Source organism: Ahaetulla prasina, chromosome 5 (genome assembly GCF_028640845.1).
Source record: "Ahaetulla prasina isolate Xishuangbanna chromosome 5, ASM2864084v1, whole genome shotgun sequence".
Classification (NCBI taxonomy): Eukaryota; Metazoa; Chordata; class Lepidosauria; order Squamata; family Colubridae; genus Ahaetulla; species Ahaetulla prasina.
This window is the reverse complement of record NC_080543.1, coordinates 26,073,949-26,093,668: the sequence shown is the minus strand read 5'-3', so window position 1 is coordinate 26,093,668 and position 19,720 is coordinate 26,073,949. Positions and strand designations below refer to the sequence as shown.

The window sequence follows — 19,720 nt, the reverse complement described above, 5'->3', positions numbered from 1 at the left end:
CTGTCCCACCACTTCACTTACTAAAACGATATCCTATCTTCTAATTTACTCCAGGTGCTTCAGGTTTTTCTCCTTATCTGGCACGTACAGCAATAAAAAATCTGTAAACTGTGCTGTACTATCATGTGAATAACAACAAAAAAAGAAAGATTAAAAAACTATGCCCACCTGCTTTATTATGATCAATTGATCACATTTTGTATGTTTTTACAAGAACAAGTTATGACTCATGTAACCTGCAGTACATTTCTCCACTTACATACTGAAGTTAAAACAAAAAACAACTCAGCCTATCAGGTGTTTGACAACTAGGTCTTTGTTTGAACTAGAAAATACTTTCATAATAAAATCTGGAGAAGGAATTCAGAAGATATTCAGCTCACTATGTTTGTGAACTCAACAGTTATTGAGCACATTGTTTCATTTCTAGGAATAATATATCTAAATTAGTGTAGAGATTATCCCCTTTAATCATGACCCCTTACATCCCATTGCTTCGTCCTGGGAAAAAAACTATGTGGTTGCTAAGAGTTGAGACCAACCGGCATGTAATCGAACAATCAATCATCCCATTTTTAGTTCTTGCTTTTAATCTGTTCTAAAATGTTTACAAATGCCTTGGTCATGTTATCTGCAGTTTCATTTAATACCTTCACAAAATCGATTGTTGAGATCATTTGCAACCTACCATACACTCCAACTAAACCAAAAACTTCTGATCTCAAGCCGATCTACAGTTAGATTCAAGACATGCTTCCTAAGTAAAAGGTCGCAAGTTTTATGTGCATTTGTTAAATATGCTTACATTACATTCATTATGCCAGTTAGGCTGAAAACATGTTCCTGGATGGCAGGTGATGAACTAGCATTGATTTGTAGTTATAGGGGAATTATTTAACACTATGTCATTTCCATGTTAGTATTGAGAAAGACCTAAAATTTCCTGGAGAAAAATTCTATGCCCATGAATAGCTTGGGCCTCACTTATTATGTGCCATCAAGTCATTTTCAATCAGGGGTTACCTTTACTACTGGTTCGCAATGGGAGCGCATGCGCATGTGCAGATCATCCATGATGACGTCCAAGCCGTGGATGGAGCCTCCCACCGCTTTTACTACCGGTTTGCAAGAACCGGACCAAACCGGGAGCAACCCACCATTGATTTTCAATGTCTAGTAACCACAGAGATGCTAGATGAGAGAGAGAGAGAGAGTTACCAATAAAGGAGAATATTTGTAACTCAGGGTTGAAATGAATGGTTCTTGTTACTCCCTGATCTTGCTTGTTTTCTTGAAGACGTTTCGTTACCAAAACTAGGTAACATTTTTTATTTATTTTATTTATATATTTTGTCTAATACATATTAAATAATATATATAAGTATAAGCATGAATTGAATACATAAAATGAATACAATTAAAGGGAACATTAGGACGGTAGGGACGCTGGTGCTCTTATGCACGCCCCTTATCATCATCAGTGTTCGTAAGGAGTACAATTTGCTGTCAGTTTATATTCTAGTGACTTGCCTGTCAGTGTTGGATAATGAAATGTCTTCAAGAGAGATAGTTAGACAGACAGACAGACAGACAGACAGACAGACAGACAGAGAAGCTCCAAACTGGCTCTCTTTGTAGTGTATCCTGGTTTAAACTTATCAATGAAGGTAACAGCCTGTATGCTCTGAGAAATATATATGGAAGAACCCCCTATTCGTAGACAGATTTCTTTTTTGTAAACAAGTTTTATTAAAATTTTTCTTTCATCATACATATTTTATGAACAGAGTGTTGACCGGGTCATATCTTATACATCTTGTATATATTAATCTTTATAATCTATTCCAATCTTTATCACAAATTAACCATTTTTCCCTATTCATAGACACATTTATGATGTAATAATAATAATAATAATATTTTAATTTGTATACCGCCCTTCTCCCGAAGGACTCAGAGCGGTTTACAGCCAAGATAAAATACAGCAACAGCACATACAATACTAAAAACAGACATTAAAAAACTTATTCAATTTGGCCCCATTTTAAAATACGATCAACCCTATAAAATTAATAAAAATTTCAAACCCATAAAATCAGCTAGAAGATTTAAAAATTCAGGCCAGTCCGGCAAGATGGAATAGATAAGTCTTAAGTTCGCGGCGAAAGGTCTGAAGGTCAGGTAGTTGTTGAAGTCCAGGGGGAAGTTCGTTCCACAGGGTAGGAGCCCCCACAGAGAAGGCCCTTCCCCTGGGAGCCGCCAGTCGACATTGCTTGGCTGACAGCACCCTAAGAAGTCCCTCTCTGTGGGAACGCACAGGTCGCTGGGAGGTAGAAGATGGCAGTAGACGGTCCCGTAAGTATCCTGGTCCTAAGCCATATACCAGATAATAAAACGATTGCCTTCCATTTTACTTATGAGACCAATTTTCAGCTATGGAGTAAAAAAGATTGCAAAAGTAAGAAATCTTGTTTTGCAGTCAAGAGTCTAAAGTAAACTCGAAACCAGTGGTGAAATCCCAATTTTTTTACTGCTGGTTCCGTGGGCGTGGCTTGGTGGGCGTGGTGTGGCTTGGTGGGTATGGCAGGGGAAGGATACTGCAAAATCTCCATTCCCACCCCACTCTGGGGCCATCCAGAGGTGGTATTTGCTGGTTCTCCGAACTATTCAAAATTTCTGTTACTGGTTCTCCAAAACCTGTCAGAACCTGCTGGATTTCACCCCTACTAGAAACCTAATTAGAGTGGATCCCTTATGAAGTTCCTGAAGATAATATATTGTTTAGAACTGCAATGTCAGAGAGAGCACTGGGATTGACAACATTTTTAAGTGGCAGACAATTACTTAGGTTTGCACTTATGTGGTTTTGGTAAGGTTTTCTACATTGCAAACCAGATAGAGATAAATTCTTATGATTCTTATGAATGAAGATAAAAATCTAAATATATTTACTTAAATGAGAGAAAACCACATTAAAAATAAATGGAGCTTAGTTTTAAGAATGCATGCATACAATTGCACTGGGATTTGCATTCCTATCTAGATTTAGAATAAGATTTCGCTTGAATTCAATGGAACTTTCTCCTGAGTAGACAGTATACAGTAGAGCTATAAATTAACCTCAAGACAGTCTGATCCTGACAATAATGTTTATGGAATAAGAGCTGGTTTATGTCATATCGGGTAATTAGTACCATAATTACAATTTTAACAAGCTAGCAAATATCAGACCTATCTGGTAGGTGAAACATAAAAGGTAAAAGTTCCCCTCGCACATAAGTGCTAGTCATTCCCGATGCTAGGAGGCGGTGCTCATCTCAGTTTCAAAGCCGAAGAGCCAGCTCTGTCCAAAGATGTCTCAGTGGCCATGTGGCTGGCATGACTAAATGCCAAAAGCGCACAGAACGCTGTTACCAAGATGGTCCCTATTTTTCTACTTGCATTTTTTACATGCTTTCGAACTGCTAGGTTGGCAAAAGCTGGGACAAGTAATGGGAGCTGAACTGCCGACTTTTCGATTGACAAACTCAGTGTCTTAGCCACCGTGTCCCTAGAAGGTCAAACATAAGAATGAGTTAAATCTTTTCCAAAAAACTTCTTTACTTTCAGCAGCAGAGTGAAATATCTCCTCAAATGTTTTCTCCCTCCTTTTAAAAAAACCTTCCCACTGTGGCAGTTGTTTTTTGCAGTAGGGCCACTCAGCCTTTGGGAATAAGGGCCAATCCTCTCCTCTCCCCCGTTCTAGATAAAGAACGGTGATCTGATACTACTTAAACTCTGACGAGAGAAAAACAGCTGAAGGGAGAAGATGAAAATAATACACACCCTATCTTTCAATGTGCTGGCAAACACACATGGTACATTCTAATTTCCATGGTCACATGATCAAAATTTGGGATCTTGGCAACAAACATGTATTTCTAATAGCTGAAGCATGGAGGGGCCATGTGATCATCATTTGCTACCTTCCAAGCTGACTTCTGACAAGCAAAATCAAAGGAGAAAACTGGATTCACTTAGCTATCATTTGATTCACTCAATGCTTAACAACCATAGCAAAAATGGTCATAAAATCAGGTGTGACTCACTTAGTAATTGTTGCTTAATGATTCTGATCCCAGTTTGGGTGGTAAGTCAAGGACTATCTATATTTAAATTGTCATAAGAAGCAGCTTCTCGTTTTTGGCTGGCTTTACTTTAAAATTTGTTGGCTTCAACAAATGTATGGCAAAGTATTAAGCAAAACACTTTATTATTAGTATAAATGGACCCCCAATAGACCTTTAACATCCTACAGAATAGTTTAACAATGATTTAAAAACAAAAACAAAAAACACTTCCATCTATGCTCTTGGCACTACAACTTCCACGTTGAAATGATGGATGGTATGGCCCAGTCAACAGAAGGGCAACAGTTAGGGAAGACTGAGGGAAAAGTATTCCATTTCTCTCAAAAGTGCTTTTTCAAAAGGCAACTGAACTATGTTTTTTTCTTGAGGATGTTTTGATTCTCATCCAAGAAGCTTTTTCAGTTCTGACTAGATGGTCCCACTTGAGAATCTCCATAGATTTCTCCCATTTGCTTGTGATTGGGCTCTCTGGAAATTCATTAATGGAACATAAGAAGAAACATTTTTTTCCACATTGCTGCTAATTCTGGAGGGTAGGATCCATAAATTAAATTAAAGGTAAATAGCAGCCACTGAGTGCCATAAAGTTGCTGATTAAAATTGGCATTGCATCACTGTCTATATCGGCTATAATTTCTTTAAATTTATCCTGGTAAAACGAATATTTTACTTACGCCACTATAAAATATGTAAGCAAATCCGCCACACTGGCAGTAGAATTATTTTCTATATTCTCATTTGCTAGATTGCTTTTGAAATGAAGATTTTTTTTAAAAAAAAATGAATTTCTAGGCTCCACGTGACATAAATTCAGTTTATTGTGCAGTGACATAGTATTGCTGTGCTGCACATAGCACATTAGCAAGGAATAAATCTTCTCTTGATAATTCATTTTGTGCTGCAGAGATCAGATTATGGAAAGTTAAATCATGAGACAAATGCTAATGCACCCTTGAGCCTGAAGCTTGTCCAACTGAACCTGTAGCAGCTGTTGGCCTAATTAAGCCAGATGTGTGTTAAGTAGAAATGGACCTCCCAGGAGGAAGAGTAACCAATTTTAGATCCCTAGAGAGCACAAAGTACCAGGCTAGTATAATATTTCTGATGGTAATATCATTCCAATTTTACTGTTTCTCAGTTCATTAATACCGTCTTGATTATCATCAGCTGATGCTCTCTTTGGTTGTAAAGAAAGAGGAAATGGGCAATTCAAAAGGGCAGAGCTAATATATACCTTCTGTTCTCTCTTTCAGATGTAGCATTTAATCATTCTATTTCTATTTGTTTAATATATTCACTTTTAGTCTGCAGTCATGTTCATTTTCCCACCATGCCAACTTTTTAAAGGGCCTCTATAAAATCTGAAGAAGCAAAACCCTTTTTATGTTTAACATTAACAGCCAAGTAAAAGTAAGAGAAAATGGAAATAATTCAGTAGTAATTATCTATCTATCTATCATCTATCGATCATCTATCTATCTATCTATCTATCTATCTATCTATCTATCTATCTATCTATCTATCTATCTATCTATCTATCTATCTATCTATCTATTTATCTATCATCTTCTATCAAAAAGCATAAGGGAAAATAATAAATGTTTGAAAGAATATTGTTAATAAGTACATTTATACAGTATATGTACATTTATACAGTGGTGGGTTGCTCCCGGTTTGGTCCTGTTCTATAGAACCGGTAGTAAAACCGGCGGGAGACTCCGCTCACCCATCATGACATCATCATGGATGATTTGTGCATGCACAGAAGCGCGCACGGTCCCGTTGCGAACCAGTGGTAAAGGTAAGTAGAACCCACCCCTGATTTATATACATATATCTATGTATGTAGGAATCTTTAGAAACTAGTCTACGTGAGTGTCTTGCTGATACTTTGACTCCCAGAATTGTCAGTGAGGTTGGAGGAGATTCGTAGAAGCTGAATTAGTTTATATTATAAACTGGATGCCTGCTAAAGAAATCATATCTCTGGTGATACTTACACCTATGCTAGATAGACCATGGTTAACAATTCAAAGACTGCTTTATTTATGTAGCATGCTAAAACATTGGGAAATCCTGTGGTTATTCCACAGGACTAGATGGCTCAGTATAATGCAATTTCATATTCTTCAAAGGTACTGGGTTCAAATGCCTGACAGGATGGTGGGTTCTGTCAAGCTCTGGGAAAATCAGGAGATTCAGGTAGTTCATACAATACAAAGATTTATTGCAAGCTTAAGTTCTCTACAAAAATCTGAGCTGCTAATGGTGAAGGGAAATGAGTGGGAGATAAGAAAGGCATTAAGGTGGGCTGGACTTAGATCTCTTGTGGGTGCACAGGAGCTCATGACTTATGATGCATTTGACCCCTCCCTTTGGCTCAGCCTGATCATCTCCTGCAGATTCAAAATCAGTAGAGGAATATCCATAATACCAATAGATTCCCAGCTACCTCTAATTTGAAATGAAGAATTTCTGATCAAGGTGAAAAAGGGAGCAATAAAACTAAAGTTTCAGCTGGCTTGCTTTATTAAACAAAATTTACAAAATCAATGTGCTACTGATAAAGTTTCAAGTTAGATGTTCCAGACTATGTACTTCGATGACTTCTACCCTCACAGCATTGGTTCATCTATTATCCAGTCAAATCAGGCTGTAGAGGAGAAACTCCCTGTCTTAATCAATGCTAGGTTACAATATCAATCTAACTTCTGCCTGATGATGTCATAGACCAGGGGTGTCAAAGTCAAGGCTTAGATCTGGCCCACAGGGCTGCCCTGGAAACAGTGAAGGGCTGGCCCATGTTGCATCTGCGAGCATAAAAAGGGGCTCTTCCCAGCTCCATTTTTGGCTGTGACGGCCTCCTGCAACCCTCTGCAAGTGAAAACAGAGTTTGGGAGGGCCGCACGTGGAGATCCGTTTTCACCGGCAGAGCACTTGCGCCACCACAGGTACCCCCAACACAAGTGACATTGAGCTGGCCATGCCTACACTGACCATGCCCACCCGGCCGCCGAGGTAAAACACAACCCTGATGCGGCCCTCAATGAAATTGAGTTTGACACTCCTGTCATAAACTGAAGGGAATCTATGTTGGGAGAAGTGATGGCTCAGTGGTTAAAAATCTCAAACCTGGGCTTGTCAGTTGGAAAACTGACAGCCCGGGTTTGAGACCCGAGCAGAGGTGGGTTTCAGCAGGTTCTGACCAGTTCTGGAGAACTGGTAGTGAAAATTTTGAGTAGTTCAGAGAACCGGTAGTAAAAAGTCTGACTGGCCCCACCCCTATATATTTTCTGCCTCCCAAGTCCCAGCTGATCAGGAGAAAATGGGGATTCTGTAGTAACCTTCCCCTGGATTGGGGTGGGAATGGAGATTTTACAGTATCCTTCCCCTGCCACGCCCACCAAGCCACACACACCAAGCCATGCCATGCCCACCAAGCCACACCCACAGAACCGGTAGTAAAAAAATTTGAAACCCACGACTGGACCCGAGCACTGCATAATGGGATGGGCTCTGGTCCTTGACCTACCCTCCTAGCAGTTTGAAAACATGCAAATGTGAATAGATAAATAGGGATCACTTAGTTGGGAAGGTAACAGTGTTCCTTAGAGCTGTGACATGGCTGGGAGGGGGAAACCTTTACCTTTATGTGGTTCTCCAGTAGACAATGCCTTGGAAATGTTGGATTATAGACATCCACAGTATTGTAGTGAATATATGGTACCTCATCATCTAGCTCAGGGGTCTCCAACCTTGGCAACTTTAAGACTTGTGGACTTCAACTCCCAGAATTCCTCAGCCAGCAAAGCAAAGCTGGCTGAGGAATTCTGAGAGTTGAAGTCCACAAGTCTTAAAGTTGCCAAGGTTGGAGGCCCTGATCTAGCTTGTTTCCATCACTCCAAGGAAAAGGGTAAGGAATACAAGATTGGTTCTCTTCCTATGAGATAGACTTTGGAATCTGATCATGGACCTGAATTTTGGTCTTCTAGCATAAAGCTAAAAAACTGTTTTCTAAAATTGAGCTGCGTAAGTTTTAAATTACAATGCAGTGTAATTGACATGAGTACTCTGCAGTCATGCATTTAATATTTTTCTGTCACATTAAAAATTATAATTTAGTAACCACAACTTAGAGGTTTCTCAGAATTGCACCCCTGGTTTGGGAAGTCTTTTGAAGACTGTATATGAGCTCGGAGCCTCAGGCTGTGCATCACCAATGTAAAACAACAAAAGCAGCATGAACAATAAAAGTAGCATAGTTTAACTCAAACCAAAATCTTTAGAAAAAATGAAAGAGGAATTCATTTGGAACTGAGAAATGTTTGAGGCAATATCAAAAAACACAGTGCTGCAAAATTTATATATATATGATTTAGTTGAATTAATCAAAGTGGGAGGATGAATAATTCAATAATATGCATGAATACATCTATTACAATAACCCACATGGGATAATTAATATAATTTATGTCCATATTTTATGTGGGTAGATGACATAAATTGTATGAGTCTTTCCCATGCATTTAGAATTCTCCTCCCTTGTGATAAGTGAATTACCAATTTTTCTGGTAAAAACTTTATTGAACATTACAATTAAAAAGAACAAAACTCATAAAACCAAAAATATGAAAAAGGAAAAGAAAAAATAGATACAAAAATAAAAATAGAATGAAGAAAAAGAAAAGAAATATATAAAGAAAAGACTTCCCTCTTTATCACAACAAATGTAAACAGTTTTAATAACTTATCACCTTTTCTTAAAGTACAACAAATGATCTTTTCTTCCCATATCTCACCTCTTTTTATAAACAAATCCTTAAAACCTTATTGTTCAATATGGGTTAGCAAAAGTCCCTTAAGAGATATCAGGGATAATAACATATCTATTTTAACATGGTTCAAATAAGCCATCTTTATATTCTTTCTTTTTACCCTTAACATATTTAATCCCTTCAAATAATGTTGTACTGCTTATTTTTTATCATTATTTCTTTCCCTTTTCTCAAAAATGCAACACTTTAACAATAGGCTTTTGTAAATCTAGCATAGAAAAATGATCCAAGTTAGTCTTTTGGTTTGTTATTTGCATATCCCTTTTTATTATTAAGGTATCCGCTGGTTTCCTTTGTACATCTAGTACAGCAGCTTTTTTTATATCATTTTAAAATCCACTTTTAGTAAAAATTTGTTCCTCTTCCATATCATCTTTAAGCACAATCTATGTATATTGGCAGACAGTCTTAAATTTATCTTTTGGGTTCATTATTCACAGATAACCTTCAATACATCCAATATTAAAGTATTTTGCTCTGTTCTGTATTAGTAAGTCAAATTTCAGTGTTCTCCTATAATTGTAATCTTTAATTCCTTCTGGTTACCTCTAGTGAATAACCTTCAAAGTCCCATCCTATCATGTTTTTGTTTTTCAAAACAAAACAACAGCATTTTCCCATGGGAAGAATTCTTATAATTAATTTCCAAACCTAATTTCAAATCTATTTAGTCTTTCCAAAATGAACATTCTAATCATTATTTTGTGGTTTATTAAAAAAAACTTCCTTAAACTTATATTTAAAATTTCTTTCTCTGACGATTACTTGGTGTTATAAAAACCTGTTACTTTAAAGATTTTTAATAGTTGAAAAGCAATTAAGAATCAATTCCCAAAAGTGATTTAGAAATTATATATGGCAAACTTTTTCCCATATAGGCTACATTACGGCTGTGAGTTTACTTAAAATCCTTTGACCTCCAGCTATTTGATTCAGTCATTAAAAACTGCTGTCTACTCATGAGGAGTATATATATTTTGCTGGCCAGAATTTGCTTTCTGTCTTCCAATTTCTATCACAATGTGGCCCCTGCTTCTTCAAGGATGTCTAATTTGATGAATCCTCACACACAATTTCTTTGCAAAGTTCACAAGTATTCTCCATAGAAAGGAACTTCATTGAGGATTCTAGATCCATGTTTCTTCTAAATGAGTGCACAAATAGGGTTTCAAAATCAACTTTCTTGAGCTACCACATATATAAATGAAGTGATTACTTGAGCTAGTGTTAACTCCATTAAAAAGAGTTTCATCCTCCTCCTCCTCGTTATTCATCAAGTTTTCTTTTTGTTTTGGTAAATTAAATACTTTTCCTTGCATTCATAGCTATCAAAGAGCAAGGTCAGTTTTTCTTGACAAGTCCTATTGTCTTCTTTCTGACTCCCAATATATAGGCAAATCTCCTGCATGGCATTTGTTCAATCAACGGTATTCCAGAATTCTTCATGCATTCTTGATAGAGATGAATGTGTTGCTCACAGTTATTTTCTTGTTGTGGTTGATTTTATGGACATAAAACTTATTTCTAGTTGCTCATCAGGAGCTATAAAAATTATTCTTTTCTTAACAATTTGAGGCATTGTTTTCAGACAAAATGCAAACTATTTCAGTGTAGAGGGAACTCAAATGAGAGAAAGAAGCAGAAGGGATGACAAGCACAATTTGCAGCTCCAGCAGTGGATTTCCCACTGGTTAAAACTGTGCAGTTGAAGAAACAATTGGTCTTGCTGAGTTGATATTAGAATAATATATTGATAAATAAACTCAACTTTTCTTGGTGCTTTTGTAATCAAAAAACTAAGCCTTGCACTAGAGTCTCAAAAGGTTTTTGAAAGCCAAAGTCAGACATGGTTTGCTTTCCGGGTATGTAATCTAATATCCTTTTTCAAAGCTGAACAATAACTATATGTTTGTTTAACCATTTCACCGAGACCTTTGCTTCCTCCATGACGGGGTTGCCCTGGCTGTGGCAACTTGCAGGAATTTGGAGAAAATGTGGTACTTGCTTGCCTGCTTTCACTCCCCTTGAAAGAAGTCTGGAAGATTAGATTTTGTTCAAACAAGTAATGGGCTCTGTTCACAGAACAAGCCAGTTTCTCCAGCTCTACTAATGGGAGAAATTGCATTTCTGAATGTTGGTAAAAATGAATTTGATTTTGAAATTCTTTCAGAAGAGAAGGAGAATTCTAAATTTGAAATAATTCTCCTTGTAGAATTTAATTTTCTTGTTCTTATTCATTCTTATTGTTCACTGCCCAACAATTCTTCAGCGGGTATATTAATTTCCTGTGCATCCATGAACCTAAGGAAATAATTTATGTGGGAATTCTTCTTATGGGAATTGGGCACTTCTGGTGTTACCATCAGCATCAAGGGGTACTACTTAGAAAATGTCAAAGAATCTTTCTTTCAGATTTGAAAGAAAGGTCAAAATTTGCTCATAAGGTAAGTTGAGTACAAAATGTTCCAAAAGGCCACTTGTACCTACTTCACTACTCTCAGAAGAATCTTTTCATTTGAGGAGGGACGTCTACTTTACATGTGTTTTCCTTCTTTCAACTTTACAGGGAATGTTGAAGTCTCTTACTAGCTGTAATGCATTATGAAAAGACATTGAGGGATCAAGGAAAGTCCTATGGCAAATACAAGAATGGTATGTTTCACCCGGAGCATAGAGGACGTTGTGGATGCAGGTTAGTTGCCACATGTATTTCAAGAGCTGCTTATCTATCTATCTATCTATCTATCTATCTATCTATCTATCTATCTATCTATCTATCTATCTATCTACCTACCTACCTACCTATCTATCAAAAATTTCTATGCCCACCTCCCCTTTAAAGTGACTCTGAATTATATAAACTGGTTAGCATGCGCATGCCTGTTTTTTGGCTGTTTTTGGCCATTTTTCAGGCCATTTTTGGGTGGTTTTCAGGCCATTTTCCGGCGCTCTGGTGCCCACGAAGACCAGCTGGCTGGTGCGCACATGCGCACTGGAAACCAGAAGAGCAGCCGGCGATGGCACACGTGCCTAGAGAGGGCTCTGCGTGCCATTTCTGGCACACATGCCATAGGTTCGCCATCACGGCCCTATTGGAGTTGACTGTTCCTAACATTAAAATAATAATTCCTGAATTTTTAGAGATGTGTTTTTTGGATTTTCTAACATTTTAGGGCTGGGTTTTTATTAATTTGCTTGTTTGGCTAAGAACTAACATCCAATCTTGGTGATTTGTTTACTAACTATAGCAATACTTCTCAAATTTGCTTTTATATCACACTCATATGTTAAATATTCAGTTTCTCCTGATGCTTCATTATTTTGAAACAAAAAATAAACAATATCGAAAAGGACTTTTCTTATAGTTGCCCTCAAATAACCCTTTCTTGTAAGTCATTTTGCAAGAAATAATATATGTTGCACCCAGTGGTCATTGGCTGTATACAGTATATGTATATTTTCTACTGTGCTAATACTATTTGGCAGGTTACCAAGAATTTGAGATAGGAATACAGTTGAATAAGGATTCCTGAGCTAATATATTTTAGTCAATATACTCACACATCCCACTTTATTACCTTATCTGATTTTTCCTTCCAAGTTTAGAATTTAATAATGATAATGAATGATTAAACATAGTCATGGATTTGCAGTGGATACTTCTTGCAAATATATAATCTCAACTTGTTGTTTAGTTAATTCTCAAAATTCAGTTAATTATTATTATAGTATAGTTATTCTTCTTTAATCCCCAAGTTGGATTGACTAATATAGACACTTCGGTAAATATGGAAGGACCTCAGATCAAATCCAGAAGTTTCCATTCAATGTACTTGCATATGCAAGTGTAGGAAATACACATTGTGTCAGTCACTCATTGGTTCAAAAAACGATTAAAATTGTTTAAAATCTGCACACAAATAAGACATAGCAGATGAGCAAAATGCACTCTGATGATGTTGATAACCACTAGAATAATCCAAGGTTGACAACTTGATAGAGCAAGACCCCTGGCCCCACTTCTGGCCACACTTATCAAGAATTAGTATTGGTATTTTAAAGTGGACAATGCAGTAACAAAAGTGCTGAATAAGAGACTTAGCTATACCTGATCCATGATGTAACTTGACACACCATCACTCCAGCTGTCATTTGAGAAATAAAGGATTTCTCCAACATATTTACTGAAGGAGGAAACACTGGCCTGAACTCTTAAAGAACTGTTGTCAGTGTTAGTCATTGGATGGCATAGATCAGTGATGGCTAATCTTTTCTAGACCGAGTACCCAAAGCGGGTGTGAGCATGTGTGAATGTGCGCATGTGCACCCAAACCCCCAAAATGCAATGCAAGTGTGGCCCCCCACCTGTGCACACCCCCTGCACATGCATGCACACTACCCCCACATGCATGCATCCTCCCTGCATGCTCCCCGCCCCTGCGCATGCATGGCAGAGACCCAAAGACGAGGTGACCCAAAGTGGGAGGCGTGTGCGCATGCGCGGCAGAGCTGAACTGGGGTGATGGCTACAGTGCCGTCAGAGAGGTGCTCTAGGGGGCGATGCCCATCTCTGTTTCAAAGCCGAGAAGCCAGCGCTGTCTGAAGACGTCTCTGTTGTCATGTGGCTGGCATGACTCAGCGCACGGAACGCTGTTACCTTCCCACCAAAGGTGGTCCCTATTTTTCTACTTGCATTTTTTATGTGCTTTTGAACTGCTACGTTGGCAGAAGCTGGGGCAGGTAATGGGAGCTCACCCCATTATGCGGCACTAGGGATTTGAACTGCTGAACTGCCGAGCTTTTGATTGACAAACTCAGCGTCTTACCCACTAAGTCACCATGTCCCTTATAGAACAAATATATACACAGGACTATATTCTTAGCCCTTTCAGCCAGGCAGTCTAACTTCATGTCAGAAAGAATGTTCCTTGGAATTAATGTTTCTGATTATTTTTTCTTTGTTTACGTTACAGATGGAGGGTTACAATGGAACTGCAGATGTGGGGAGCATAAAACTTTATATTTATATATTCCAACTCCTTGCCACACGTCAAATGGATTTTAAAAACTGACGAAGAAATTTGTAGCTGCAATCAGATTTGCAGTTATACAAAGAATTTGAGTGTTTCCAAATGAGAAGTAATCTGGAAAACATTTTTGAGAAACAAGATACAAACATCACAGACACAAGGAATAAGCACTGTGCTTTATTTGATGCAAAATGGTTTTAATATTCAAAAGCTAAGTTCTCAAGATAAAAAGTATACCCAAGTTATAGGGTTATATCAGCACACCAATGTGAACATTTGCATGGAAATTATTATTCTGTTCTTTTAAGGAAGATTCGTTGTGTGAACGGCATCATTATACCTTTGCTGGATGTTCTCATGGAAACTTGACCAAAAAAAAAAAAAGTATTTCATTATCTTTTCAAGTGTAGAAGAGAGGACATAGTGAATTCTAGTCTGACCTTAGCCATGAAAGCCAGCTGGGGAACTTCGGTCCAGTCACTTTGGTTCAACCCATCTCATAAGGATGTTGTTTATTTATTTATTTATTTATTTTATTCAATTTTTATACCGCCCTTCTCCCGAAGGACTCAGGGCGGTGTACAGCCATGTAAAAAAATCACATTATAAACATTAAAAGAAATTAAAACAAGCATATTATAAGGTGGCCGAATTTAAAACCATTTAAAACATTAAAATATAAATAACCCCACTAAAATTTTAAGCCAGTCCCGCTTGAATAAATAGGTGTGTTTTCAGCTCACGGCGAAAGGTCCGAAGATCAGGCACTTGACGTAACCCAGGGGGAAGCTCGTTCCAGAGCGTAGGAGCTCCCACAGAGAAGGCCCTACCCCTGGGGGCCGCCAGCCGACATTGTTTGGCGGACGGCACCCTGAGAAGGCCCTCTCTGTGAGAGCGTACGGGTCGGTGGGAGGCAAAAGGTAACAGCAGGCGGTCCCGTAAGTACCCGGGTCCTAAGCCATGGAGCGCTTTAAAGGTGGTAACCAAAATCTTAAAGCGTACCCGGAAAACCACAGGAAGCCAGTGCAGACTGCGCAGGATTGGTGTTACATGGGAGCAACAAGTTGCTCCCACTATTACCCGCGCAGCTACATTCTGGACTAACTGCAGCCTCCGGGTGCACTTCAAGGGCAGCCCCATGTACAGAGCATTGCAATAATCCAAGCGGGAAGTGACGAGGGCATGAGTGACCGTGCATAAGGCATCCCGGTCAAGGAAGGGGCGCAACTGGCGCACCAAGTGTACTTGGTGGAAGGCCCTCTTGGAGACGGCCACCAAATGATCGTCAAACGACAGCCGCCCATCCAAGAGGACACTCTAGTTGCGCGCCCTCTCCGTTGGGGCCAATAACTCACCCCCCACAGCCAGCTGCGGCTGCAGCTGACTGAACCGGGGTGCCAGCATCCACAGCCACTCCGTCTTGGAGGGATTGAGCTTGAGTCTGTTTCTCCCCATCCAGACCCGTACGGCTTCCAGACACCGGGACAGCACTTCGACAGCTTCGTTGGGGTGGTCCGGGGTGGAAAAGTACAGCTGCGTATCATCAGCGTACAGATGATAACTCACCCCGAAACCACTGATGACCTCGCCCAGCGGCTTCATGTAGATGTTGAACAGGAAAATAGGAGGAAGGAAGGAAGGAAGGAAGGAAGGAAGGAAGGAAGGAAGAAAGAAAGAAAGAAAGAAAGAAAGAAAGAAAGAAAGAAAGAATGAATGAATATTGGCTATGTTCACCTTCTTGAGTTATTTATAAAATGAATACAGGTGGGATATAAATAAATAAATCTACTTTAATCATCCCACTGGTTTTGGAACATTATCATCCATTTGGGCCAGTCATACTCTGAGTGTTTATGGATGAAAGGGCAACAAGAAAGAAGTTATTTAATGAATTACTATTAAATACATTAATGACTATTGAATTCCATAATAATTGAACCTTTTGCTGTATGGTATTGTATATAAAGAAGTTTCTTATATAAATGAATCCTGCTGAATTGTTTACTTGTGTGCTGGTTGGATTGCTGCAAACTCTAATACTGGGCATTTCCAGTCATTAGGTACACAGCTGGAATAGTGGACTGGACTCAAGCAGAACTAAAAGTCATTGATAGGAAGACCAGAAAAATAATGATAATATATCATGCCCTTCATCCTCACAACGATATAGAAAGACTCTACCTACCAAGGAAAATAGGTGGGTGTGGAATGTTGCAAGTATATCAGATAGTTGAGGAAGAAAAACAGATTATTGGAAGAATATCTAAAGGACAGTGAAGTTTTGAACTTATTAGACCGAATATCCTGACTTTGCAAAAATACCCCATCCTACTCAGAACTTATATATAGAATAGAATAGAATAGAATAGAATTTTTATTGGCCAAGTGTGATTGGACACACAAGGAATTTGTCTTGGTGCATATGCTCTTAGTGTACATAAAAGAAAAGATACCTTTATCAAGGTACAACACTTACAACACTTAAGTCATAGGGTACAAATTTAATACTTAATGATACAACACTTAATGATAGTCATAGGCTACAATTAAGCAATCAGTCAATTAACAATCAAATATCAGTATAAATCTTAAGGATACAAGCAACAAAGTTACATAAGTGGAAGGAGATGGGTGATGGGAACAATGAGAAGATTAATAGTAGTGCAGATTTAGTAAATAGTTTGACAGTGTTGAGGGAATTATTTAGTTTAGCAGAGTGATGGCATTCCGGAAGAAACTGTTCTTGTGTCTAGTTGTTCTGGTGTGCAGTGTTCTATAGTAGCATAGTTGTTGAGGGTAGGAGTTGAAACAGTTTTGTCCAGGATGCGAGGGGTCTGTAAATATTTTCACAGCTCTCTTTTTGACTCATGCAGTATACAGGTCCTCAATGGAAGGCAGGTTGGTAGCCATTGTTTTTTCTGCAGTTCTAATTATCCTCTGAAGTCTGTGTCTTTCTTGTTGGGTTGCAGAACCAAACCAGACAGTTACAGAGGTGCAGATGACAGACTCAATAATTCCTCCGTAGAACTGGATCAGTAGCTCCTTGGGCAGTTTGACCTTTCTGAGTTGGCGCAGAAAGAACATTCTTATATATTCAGACACTACGGTACCATAACAGCTCTTAGGTCCTGAGTTGGGACTTGAACTGTAAGTTTTACCAGTCCCTGACTGTGAATCAAATTTAATAATAATAATAATAATAATAATAATAATAATAAGTCGTCTGAATACTCATTTTTATATTGAGAGTAATGATGCTAATACAGTGCATTTGCTTGCTTTTTTTTAAAGGAGAGTAAAATAATGTTTCTTCCTGTGGATAAAGTGATTGATCTAATTCTGTCATTTTGGGATCCTGCCACTTTATTCTTAGCTCTGCTGTTGCCTTTATAGATCACACCTCATAGGGGTCCTGGTAAATTAGCCTCTCCACACACAGAAACAAAGAGAATTTCTCCTCAGTAAGTCCCAATGTATGCAAATGAAGGCAAAATATTCAAGAACAAGTTTTAGCAGGAGATAACTGCCAGACTTTACAGGAGACAGACTTGAAAGGTGCAAAAGGTGAGAATCTTTAGAGAACATTAGTCACTGTCTTGGATTGCTCAGTCAGTAGCAAAGATTTTCAAAGATTGTTTGAAAACATCTTGGCACCTTCTTACACTAGTTCTCTAATCATATTAACTTATTTTTAGTATATTTTTTAAATTTTTAATAGACTGATTTCAAAAATAGGAAGTGGACGTACTACTACTGTAATGAAAATTTAGCAACACCTTTGATTAGTAGAATCCAAATAAAGCTACCCAAGTAGTATGAAGAGCTAAAACTGATGAGTGAGGACAACTCAATTATCTATGGAGGGTTTTCTAGAATAAATTGGTATGATTTGTATTTATTTAATTTTTGTGCTTCCTTTCTGTTCTCATGGAATAATAATTTTTCCAGCCTTCAGTTGCTAAAATATTATATCAACGCCAGGGTGCGGCTTTCCATGTTTTCTTTACAATTGCACCTAACTGAGGTCATGCGAAACCAGTTGATGCTTTGCTTTAAAGTACAGATCTGGGACTGGGAAAGCCCAAAAACAATGTTTTACAGACATGTTCCAAGCTCTTTGGCTTCGGTCTGTTTGTTTTGTATTACCGTTTTAGATTTTTGGTAGGATCTTAATCAAACCAAGCAAATTAGAGTTTTCGAACACCACATGTCAAGCAGAAACGAACTCCCTATCGAAGCAATCTCAGATCCAGAAGAAACATGTCATGTGGGTTTTGCCAAATAACTTGGAAAAGGAAAAAGACTAAAATGTGGGCTGGAAAAAAAGAAGTGATATGTTTTTAAAATTCAGCTGTGGAGTCAAGGAAAACATTTTGTTTCTGCAGCTTTTTCTAGATTATTTATAAATCTGCAAAACATTCTACAAGGAGTTTTGATTTGTTTTCATGCTTTCAAATCGGTCCCTGTCAGCAGTTATATTTCATAAAAGATGAGACCGAGATGTAAAAAAAGCTTTATGGACTTGGGAAATAATGTAAGTCATTTCTGTAGAATATACTGAGCCTATTTTTTCTTGCAAAGCAATGTATTGTGGGTTTTGATGTATTGAAAATGCCACATACCTGAAACTTGTGCCAGCAACATTGAACGATCAACCAGTTGTTGTCTTAGAAGAGAAGAAACTTTGGGGAAATACTCTGAAAATCTTGGATACAAAGCAGTAAATACCGAGACTGGTATCCACTTTCACCCTCAGTTCTATGTTCATTGGATAAAAGTTAACTGTTTCTTCATCTACATCTGGAGTGTATTTTCTTGAAAACTAATTTTCCTGAAAATCCTGGAGCCCCACCAGATTGCTCCACCAAAAACCAGCAGCAAAAATTTAGTAGAGTAATGTTTCAGGTTTTTGGTTTTTTTTTCGAGTGGGAAGGTAAAAATAAAAAGCAAAATAGTTTACTTAAAATTTTTCTATGCTTAATGAATTGATTTTATGCAAATCCCTCCAAAACCAAGATTCCTATAATCCACATCAAACATTTTTGTCTTTCTAGTCCAGGAATAATACTGTCTCACTGACATTTCCCTAGAGCCCAAAACAATGAAGAGTTTCAAAAAAATTTATTTGACAGTCTCAAAGTTTCCTTTTGTTTGAGTATCTTCTTTTTGTTTTATTATATTCTTTCAAAACTCAGTCTGAATTAGCTATCTTGATTGTCATTCATGAGATAGGTATTGGATTCAACTGAATCTTGAACCCCAAGACAAATTAAATACTTCAGTCTGTGCTATTTGATAAGATTATGAGGTGGTGTGTTGAAGGACCTTCCTTGGAAGTTAAAGTATAGATACATACTTTCATAATTATTTGTCCTCCTGTTTAGTTTTATCCAAAATATTCCATTTTAGTCCATCCATCAAAGGTCCAATCTTTCCACTAAAAAGAAAGATTTCACTATTATTTTTTGATAATATATAATTCTAACAAAGCAATATTACCACATTGTCCTTCTCCCCTCTTCTCCCATAACATTACCTTTGGATGTAACTAGCAAAACAATCATTTATTTTTGTCCTGTTAATTGGCAGGTTTTTTAAAATTATAGAATCTCTACAGTGTCAAGATGTGTTCCTAGATATAGTGCACTTTTTTACACATCATATATATATATATATAAGAGCCATATTTGAGATATGGCAGATTTGACATCTGTGCTGCAAATAT

At 37.8% G+C, this 19,720-nt stretch overlaps 1 long non-coding RNA gene across 2 annotated transcripts in view; it reads right to left on the bottom strand.

Annotated features, from left to right (window-relative positions):
- The window catches only part of LOC131199739 (uncharacterized), a 58,342-nt gene extending 39,664 nt beyond the window's left edge, over positions 1–18,678 (bottom strand). For both annotated transcript variants that reach the window (XR_009155400.1, XR_009155401.1), the window contains exon 1: positions 18,618–18,678. This is a non-coding gene — a long non-coding RNA (uncharacterized LOC131199739). The remainder of the gene's footprint in view (positions 1–18,617) is intronic.
- Between the last annotated feature and the right edge of the window lie 1,042 nt (positions 18,679–19,720).